The following is a 10,003-nucleotide window of genomic DNA, read 5'->3' on the forward strand; positions in this document are numbered from 1 at the left end:
GGTGGTGGTGGTGGGGGGGTGTCACAGGGTCTTTAAACCTATTCTGGAAATTTTAAAATAAAACTAATATATATAGTATATAGAATAATATAATGAGCCCTCATATATCAATCAGCCAGCTTCAACAATGATCAACTTATGGCCAATCTCATTTCATCTATAGCCCTCCCAGTTAACTTCCTCTGTCAATATTTCAGCGTGAATCTTTGAAAGATAATGACTTTTTAAAAATATAATCACAATTAAAATACCCAATGACATTATTTTACCATAAGGTTAATAATAATTCCTTAATATCAGATCTATAGTGCTCAAATTTCCAATTTCTCATAAATGTCTTTTTTTTTTTTTACAATGTACTTGTTTGAATCAGGATCCAAATAAGATGCACACATTGCAACTGATTGATGTCTCTTTGAAATCTCTTTAAATCTTTGGAGTCCCCCTCCAACTAACTCTCTCTCTCTCTCTGCCCTTAGGGTAACCAGGTCATTTGTCGTGTAATTTCCCAGTCTGGATTTTGCTGATTGCATCTCTACTGTGTTCTTTAAAATATTCCTCTGACCTCTGTACTTCTTATAAATTGTATTTCCTGGACATTGTTTTTTCTTGTAAATTGTAGTTGGATCGAGAGTCCTGATCAGGTGTATATTCCACTTTCTTTGGCAGGACCACTTCATAGGTGGTCATAGGAGCCCATCTTGAGCTCCTGATTTTGTCCTATCCAGCTGGAGCATCCATCTGGGTGAACTGGAGGGTCAGTTCTGCATCTGGGTTTTTCTCAGCCTTGTCTCCAAAAGCCCAGCCCAGGTTCCCATGCCTCTGCTTTACTCCTGCTACTCCAGCCCTGACCTCAGCTAGCTGATTCTCTGTCCCTGCTGCTTTGCCTTCCGCACCTGTCTCCCCAGCTTTCTGACCCATCTTGGCCCGTCAATGTCTCTGTTTAATCCCTTTGGTCCTTTGTCCCTGTCTCTCCCCATCTCAATGAATGTTTGCTGAATAAATGAATGACTGATTAATAATATATCATCTCGCCAACACTCTCATTCCACTTCCGTCCCTATGAACCTGTTTTTTGATCTCTGAGAGCCATATTTTCTTCATCTGCATCTAAAACGGAGGGTTAGATGTTGGCATGAGGGACAAAGGAAAGGGATTCTCGTCATTGTGATCTGACTGTCGCATCTGCCACCCAGACTCCACCCACATCTTTCTCCTGCCTCCTCTTCGCCGCCTCCAGCACTATAACAAAGGGTGCGATCTGGCAGTCTGCCACGAGAGGGCGCATTCGCCGGTTCCAGCCCGGACTTGCGCCTGCGTAATATGGGGCCCGAGCCGGGTGGCCCGTTGGAATGGCAACAGAGAGCCCCGCCCCAGGCTACGGATACGCGTCAGAGGTGCTTGCTGAGCTCGGCGGCTAGAGGGGGCGACGGAAGAGGGGACTCACGCACGGCCTCTAGCCCTTTCTCGTCCTCCCCTTCCGGGTCCGGAGGATGTTATTCCAAACAGGGAGGAGAACCCGCGTGGAGGCAGGGGACTGGACACAATGCCCTGTTTCCCACTCTCCCCATCATTTATATCATTTCTCCGACTTGAAACGACATTTCCATTTTTCCCCACCCCCACGATGTTTTGGGGCACCAGCCTGAGGACCTAAGTGTACCCAGAATCTTCCCCCCCTTTTATCGGTGAAGTTCAGTCTTCAGAGGGGTTCCTTGAGCCTCTTGGCCACCCAAAGCTATCAATCATGAGTCTGAGAATGCCAGAGACCATCCCTGGCCAAACTTTTTAGCTTAGAGGAGAAACACAGAAGGAGAGGAGGGACTGTCTGAGGCTTCACAGCGCAGTATTCCGCACAGCTAGATTGCTGGACTTGGAGCTTACAGCCCTTACCTTTCTGTAAAGTGGGGGCAAATGGATCCATGAGATAACAGAAGCAAAAGTGCTTTGTAAACTGTAAAGCTCTGGAGAGAGTAAGGGGTCTTTTGTTTATAACTGACAGTGCAAGGCAATAGCTGCCCAGGGCCAGCCCACTGGCACAGCCCAAGAGCTGGGAGAGGTCAGATTTAGAAGCTACCACTCAGTGATAGAGGATTAGGAAATAAAAGAAACAAAATCTCACTCTTTTACCAAGGACCTGCCAACATGGGCCACGTTTGCACCAAAACCGTGAAGAAGGCGGCCCGGGTCATCAGTGAGAAATAATACAAGTTCCTGGGCAACGAATTCTGCACCAACAAGGGTGTGTGCAAGGAGATGGCCATTATTCCCAGCAAGAAGCTTCGCAAGGAGAAAGCAGGCTATGTCACACATCTGATGAAGCAGTTTCAGAGAGGCCCAGTGAGAAGTGTCTCCATTAAGCTGCAGGAAGAGAGAGAGAGGAGAGAGAATTATGTGCCTGAGGTCTCAGCCCTGGATCAGGAGATCATTGAAGTAGATCCTGACACTAAGGAAATGCTGAAGCTCTTGAACTTTGGCAATCTGTCCAACCTGCAGGTCACTCAGCCCACAGTTGGGATGAATTTCAAAACACCATGGAGCCAGTTGACTCTGCTGTGCTGTAATATTTTCACCCTAAACCTTGGACCAAAAATAAGAAAAAAAAGAAAGAAAGAAAGACTCAGACTTTTTTTTGCAGATGGTATGATTATTTATATAGAAAACCCAAGAGATTCCATAGGCATGTTGTCAGAGCTATTAAGAGAGATCAGCAAGGTTGCTGGACAAAGATAAACATCCAAATACAAATAAAATACAAAATTCAGCAGTGTTTCTATACACAAGCAATAATTTATTAGAAACTGTAATATCTTTTTAAAAAGAAATCATTCACAATAAAATTAAAATTGTACAGAACCCAGAAAAAAATTAGAAAAGATATTTGAAGATATTTGTGAAGAAAAACTATAGGCTATAAAACCATAAAAACTATAGGCTAAAAAAAGAATAAATTGAGAGACGGAGAGATGTATTAAGTTTAGGGATGAGAAGCCTCAATGTCACTAAGACAGTTCTCTCCATAAAAATATGTCGAGTCAAGGCAAGTCCGCTGAATATTCCAACAGGATATTTCAAAGAGCTAGGCAAACTGATTCTAAAATTCATATGGGAGAGCAGAGGACCAAGAAGAGACTAGACAATTCTGAAACAAAGACTTATTTGAAAGCGATAGTAATTAAAACAATGTGGTATTGGTGCTGGGCTAGACAAAGAGATCAATAGAATAGAGTGCCCAGAAACAGATCCAAGCATATGTGGGAATGTGATTTATGATGGCAGTGGCATTGCAACTTAGTGAGAGAGAATAGGCAACTCAATAAAAAGTGTTGTGACAGTTGACTTTTCATCCATAAATATTAATTCCAGATGGATTAAAGACCTAAAAGTGAGAAACAAAACTTTAAAATAATTAGAAGAAAATGTAGGAGATCTCAGGGTAGGAAAAAATTTCTTAGATGAGAGACACAACTCACAAAAGATTGATTTCATTACATTAACAACAACAACAAAAGCTTTCTTCTATGAAAATGACATTATAAACAAAGTTAAAAGACAAGCAACAGCCTAGGTGATAATATCGGCAGCACATAAAGCAGATAAAAAGTTAGTATCCAGGATATATAAAGACCTCCTACAAATCAATAAAGCAAGCACAGAACTTTTGAGTGCCACCCCAAATGGCAGTCTTTCCCTTATTCCTTGCTAACAGAATCCTGATTCAAAAGTCAGGGGTCTAGGCTTTGGGCGAGGCTGGGCCTTCCCCATCCCCATCAGGTGAACAGTGATTGGTCTAAATAGAGCATGATAATACAGTTCCTCTGGTCAACGATTAGTTTAGGTGTGGACATGTATGCAGTTCTGTCCACTGAGACCAGAAGGAAGAGCTCCTGTGGGCCTCTAGGAAAAAGGACACTGAGGGCTTCCCTGGAGGCGCAGTGGTTGAGAATCTCCCTGCCAATGCAGGGGACACGGGTTCGAGCCCTGGTCTGGGAAGATCCCACATGCCGCAGAGCAACTGGGCCCGTGAGCCACAACTACTGAGCCTGCGCGTCTAGAGCCTGTGCTCCGCAACAAGAGAAGCTGCGATAGTGAGAGGCCCGCGCACCGCGATGAAGAGTGGCCCCCGCTTGTCCCAACTAGAGAAAGCCCTCGCACAGAAGCGAAGACCCAACACAGCCAAAAATAAATACATAAATTAATTAATTAATTAAAAAAAAAAAAGACACTGAGAAGAAAGCATCCACTTTCTCCTGCCTCTGGACATTGTTGTCTGCATGAGACACCCGGAGCTGAGGCAGCCATCATAGACCATGGGGGGGCCAGTCTGGGAAGCAAACCAACATGATGAGGAGGGTCTTATAGAAAGATGGAAAGAACCTCTTCCTTGATGTCATAATTGAGCCTCTAAATGAACCAAACCTCGGACTCCTTGTTATGTGAGATAATAAAATTCCCTTTTTTGCTTAAACCACTTCTAGTTAGGCTTTCTGTAACTTGTATCAACAGCTGCACTGGAGAGCAAAGGATGTGGACGTAAGCAATTTGCCTGGAGGAAACCCAGATGGCCAATAAGCATGATAAGATGCTCTACCTCAGAGGCAGGGAATGCAGATTCAAATGAGATACCACTTCACACCCATCAGATTGGCAAAAATAGAAAGTCTAACAAGAGCAGATGTTGGCAAGGATGTGGTCAGATAGGACATCTTGTACAAATGCTGATGGCAAAAGCATAAACTGGCTTAGAGAGCAGCTTGGCAGTACTAGTCTAGGTGACAGTGTGCCTGCAACCCTGGCTTCCTGCTCCGAGCTGTACACTCCAGAGATGGGTTCAGACAAGCACAGGGGTGTTCACCGCAGCCCTGCTTATAACAGCAAAACATAGAAACGACTCAAAGGCCCATCAGTAGAGGAACTGATAAATAAGTTGTGGCTTATTCATATGATGAAATAGTAAACAGAAGTTAATATGAATGAACCAAAGCCACATGTATTGATGTGGCTGCATCGTGGAAAACACCTCAAGTGAAAAAAAGACACAAAATGATACACACAGCATGGTGGTCGCTGTATATGTTTTAATAATACAGAAAGCATTACCATATGCTGCTTTATGAATACTTAAATGTGTAGGGAAAATATGAAATTATGGGCTAGACTTAAAAGGTAAGGAAATTCTGACATATGTTACAACGTGGGTGAATCTTGAGGACATTATGCTATTTGAAATAAGCCAGTCACAAAAGGACAAATACAGTATGATTCCATTTATATGCTGTACCTAGAGTAGTCAAATTCATAGAGACCGGAAGTAGAATGGTGGTTGCCAGGGGCTCGGGGGTGGGGCCTGGGGAGTTATTGTTTAGTGGGCAGAGAGTTTCAGTTTGGGAAGATGAAAAAGTTCTGGAGATGGATAATGGTGATGGTTGCATAACAATGCAAGTGTACTTAATGCCAATGAACTGTACACTTAAAATGGTTAAAATAGTAAATTTTATGTTATGTATATCTGACAATTAAAAATGGTAATTTAAGAATTATGGGCTAGGGACTTCCCTGGAGGCGCAGTGGTTAAGAATCCGCCTGCCAATGCAGGGGACACGGGTTTGAGCCCTGGTCCGGGAAGATCCCACATGCCGCGGAGCAACTAAGCCCGCGTGCCACAACTACTGAAGCCCGCGCGCCTAGAACCGGTGCTCTGCAACAAGAGAAGCCATCGCAATGAGAAGCCCGCACACCTCAATGGTAGCCCCTGCTCGCCACAACTAGAGAAAGCCCGCGTGCAGCAACGAAGACCCAACGCAGCCAAAATATTAATTAATTAACTAGTTAATTAATTTTAAAAATTATGGGCTATAAAGGATGCATTCCAAATTTGTGAGAGTGGGTAGGGTGGGCAACAGGACTGGGGAGAAAGAGAAGGGGGATTGAACCTGTGCCCCCTGCATTGGGAGTGTGGAGTCTTAACCACTGGACCACCAGGGAAGTCTCTGATAGCATTTATAAATTCTGTTTGTCACGTGATTCTCTGAACTTTTCTTTTTTTTTGGCCCCTACCAGGCATCGAACCTGAGCCCATGGCAGTGATAACACCAAGTCCTAACCACTGGACTGCCATGGAATTCCCTGAACTTTTCTTATTTATTTATTTATTTATTTTTTTAAAGCATTAATAGCTCAATGCCTGGCACACAGAAATCACTGAATAAATCTTAACCACTTTTCTTTTTTTTTTTTAATTAATTAATTAATTTATTTATGGCTGTGTTGGGTCTTCGTTTCTGTGCGAGGGTTTTCTCTAGTTGGGGCAAGCGGGGGCCACTCTTCATTGCGGTGCGCGGGCCTCTCACTATCGCAGCTTCTCTTGTTGCGGAGCACAGGCTCTAGACGCGCAGGCTCAGTAGTTGTGGCTCACGGGCCCAGTTGCTCTGTGGCATGTGGGATCTTCCCAGACCAGGGCTCGAACCCGTGTCCCCTGCATTGGCAGGCAGATTCTCAACCACTGCGCCACCAGGGAAGCCCTGAACTTTTCTTATTTTTAAAGAAACTTTTCAAACTAAAAGTAAAAAAGTAAGTGTAAATTCTTTTTCTTTTTTTTTTCTCTCAGAAAGAAGAGTTCTCTAAAGTAGAACTGCCCTGAAGTGGCAAGATTTGTCACCCAACCCTCACCCTCAAGGCCACCTGAAGTGCAAAGGATTGAGTGTGGAGCCTGAAAGCTGGCTTTGCAGACAGTACCTAGGCCAGGCGAATGCAGCCTGGCCGAGCCCGGTGGAACCAGTTGGGAGGGGAGCTGGCAGGGCCAGGATTCGCTCTCCTTTGACCCTGGGCAGGTGAGGCAAAGGCTGGTGGGAAGGTGACTCTGAGAGCCAGTCTCTTCCCCAGGCATCCACTGCAGATCCAGAGAGCAGATGAAAAATAGAAACTAACATCAAAACACAGGAATGTGTAATAATAGCAGTTGGAGCAGGCAGGAGAGAGTTCTTTGAATCTGCTGATGACAAAATAATATTGCTCAGTCTTTCCAGTTATTTTTTTTTCTTTGACCTCCCTGCATATCTCTGGAGCTCCGACGGCTATGGCTGTCTGCTTTGCAAAATACATATTTACAGACCCTCTAAGCCTAGCTAAATATAGGCTTTCTTTTAAAGCAACTGATGATTTGGAGAAATCTTTCCTCTGTCCTAACCCTTCCCTGCCCCCAACACACACAAACACACACACACACACACACACACACACACACACACCCTGACTCTTCCTTCTTGGTCTCCCTCCTGAATCTCCAAGAGGTATCTGAACTTTCCAAATGATACTAGAATGAAGCGTGGAGGGTGAATGAAAGAAAGGGGGGCAGAGCAGAGGGACCCAGGCAAGCCAGTCTCCCAGCTGTGGGAGGACCCCAAGGGGCACTCTTTCTGCATGGGCACTGGGGGACTTGAGACACTAAGAGGCAAGAATGAAAAACACTTTGGGAGGTAGAGAAGGAAGGTCACCTTCACTCCAGGGATGATCCCAAAAGCTGTGGAGGAGCTGCAGGCAGGGGGTGCTTATATTTCAGAATTTCATATAATAGACCTTAAAAGGAAACGAGAGGCCCTATAGTCCAATGAAGACACATGTGGAGATGCAAATACCGATGCCCACTTTCAGTCATACCTCCCCACGCATGTACACGTGTGCACACACACCCATACATGTTCAGATATACATGTAATCAATAACAGCCAACACACCAAACTCCTACTTTGTGCCAGGAGCTGTTCTAAATGTATTTAATTCTCACAACACTATGGGGTTGGTCTATTATATCCATTTTACACATGAAGAAATTTGTCGAAGTCCCTTAACTGGGCAGCAGCAGGTTGGAGATTCTAAAAAAGATGGTCTGGCTGCAAAGCCCATGTTCTGCTCTGTTCCAGAATTGGGAACAACCAGGATCGCCTATGCTCAGGAGACACACTCAGACATTCAAATTTGAGCAAGTTGAGGAAATTGGGGCTTAGGGAGTGGAAACGACTAGCCCAAGGTCACTCAGCAAATGGGTGGAGCTAGGGCTCAGTTCAGACCTTGTGAACCCTGGTCTCTTTCCTCCAAAACTGGTAAGTCACTTCCCACTTCAAGTCTCAGCCTTCCTCATTCCCCCTGGGAAGGGGTCAGCCAAGGGCCGCTAAAGGCCCTTCAACACTGACATCCCGGATTTGAGCTCTCCTGTATATAAAACACGTACACATAGACAAGCCTTTCCAGCATCCTTGGATTAGCCCAAGTCCCTGGCAGAGGAGGACAGATGAAGGAGAGTGATTGGGGCAGGGGCCACTGGTTCACTACAAAACGACCAAAGAGGGAGGTCTAGGCCAGTCTTTGCTCAGATGACCTTAGCCACAGAAACACCACTTTCCGAGGCTGAGTCTCAAGGCCCCAGGGCTGGGAAGAGAAGGCAGCCTTGGCACCCAGCCTGGATGTGAGCCCAGGGTGCTAAGAGCTTGGGATTTATCGAAAATCAGGTCTCTCCTTGCCTTCATCACCTTCATTACCTGTCTTTGCACTTAACACCTGGTGTTTAAAACTATCAAGCCTCAAAGAACAGTCTCAGAGGGCCCCCATCAGATTTGAGGGTAGGTGGGAAAACAGGGAGGGGCTTTATCTGGAGAATAAAGATTACCTCTCCCTATAGAAGCCTCCAGGCTTTTTAGCAAGAACTGGGAAAGGCACACACCCTATTTTCTGTGTTCCATCCACTTTCACCTCAGTTTACCCTTTCAGAGCACAGAGAGGCTAAGGGATTTGTCCAGCGTCACACAGCTAGTAAGTGGTGGAGCCAGGATTTGAACTCTGGCAGCCTGGCTCCTGGGCCAGCTTTGGGAACCACTCTATTCCACGTCAGAGGTAAGGAAGGAACTTCCATGCAAAGACCATCAGGCAACTCCACAAAGGAAAAAGGAGAGAGAAAGAATGGCTAAATTACCCAGTTACTGGGAGATAAGTAAGGATCTGAGGATCACAGCCTGAGGAATGAAAATTAGGTTCAAACCTTTCAGTTTGGGCGTAACCCTCCCCAAAGTCACCGCCCTCCTCACCCTTGCCCTCCTCACCCTCCCTGCAGGTGTGATTACTGCCTCAGGCAGGCAGGGACCGGGTGGAGAAGATAACAGCCATTCCCCACTCCTCTCACAGGCTAGCTGGCCTGGCGCCTGACCCCAGGGAAGGAGTGAGATGCTAAAGCACTCATTGCTCCATAAAAGCTTCTTCGGGAATACTGGCAGGGGGTGTCGCCCAGGAAATAATGATCCCACTCCTTAGCCTCAGTCCTCTGAGCGCTGGGCTGGCTCCAACTGTCCTGCATCTCAAAGTACTTAAAAGGGTTTCACTCTTGGAAGTCTCAGGACAAGGGGGACGCAAGCATCCCAATTCTAGTCCACTCCAAGCTGCTGCTGGAGATGTTGGGGGTCGGGGTGGGGAGCGTCCATTGGGCCTGACTTGGTTCCCAGCTCCTCCTCCCATCCTTTAGAAGCTGGCTTCCCCACCTGGCCAGAAGCATGGGCACAGACCCCTTGGGCTGGGACCAGTTAGAATGACTCACCAAAGGGTGTGGGAGATTCTGGGCGGAACACCCAGGGGCCTGTGCCCTCCCCCAATCCACACAAGAGCTTCTGAGGACACTGCCCAAACCCCCAACTAGGTGAGACTTCTGTCTCAACCAACTTCCATAGTGAGGTTGAGTGGGGGCGGGGGTGGGGGGGGCATTGTGGGTGGGGAGGTTCAAGTCCCAGACTTGAGCTTGGAAACCCAAGTCCCAAAGCTCCTGCTCAGAACCCAAATCTTCCCTCTCCGTTAGCCTCAGGATTGCCAGCCTCAAGATCCAGTCCTGTGGTTCCTGGCCCCTCCCTGTCCCAATATTCAGGGTTCCCAGGCGGCTTCCCACACCCCATCCCCCACGCTCTTTTGCACGTGCTAACCAGTTTATATCCCACAGAACCCACACACATCCCAACAGTGGAGAGGT

General features: G+C 46.3%; 1 pseudogene across 1 annotated transcript in view; it reads left to right on the plus strand.

Moving 5' to 3' along the window:
• The window catches only part of LOC309618748 (small ribosomal subunit protein eS17 pseudogene), a 28,259-nt pseudogene extending 18,617 nt beyond the window's left edge, over positions 1–9,642 (plus strand). Inside the window, exon 4 of the transcript XR_014249849.1 lies at positions 480–9,642. The product of XR_014249849.1 is annotated as a small ribosomal subunit protein eS17 pseudogene (transcript). The remainder of the gene's footprint in view (positions 1–479) is intronic.
• The last annotated feature ends 361 nt before the right edge of the window (positions 9,643–10,003 follow it).

The sequence above is a fragment of the Balaenoptera borealis genome (assembly GCF_965194805.1).
Source record: "Balaenoptera borealis genome assembly, chromosome: 20".
Taxonomy (NCBI): Eukaryota; Metazoa; Chordata; class Mammalia; order Artiodactyla; family Balaenopteridae; genus Balaenoptera; species Balaenoptera borealis.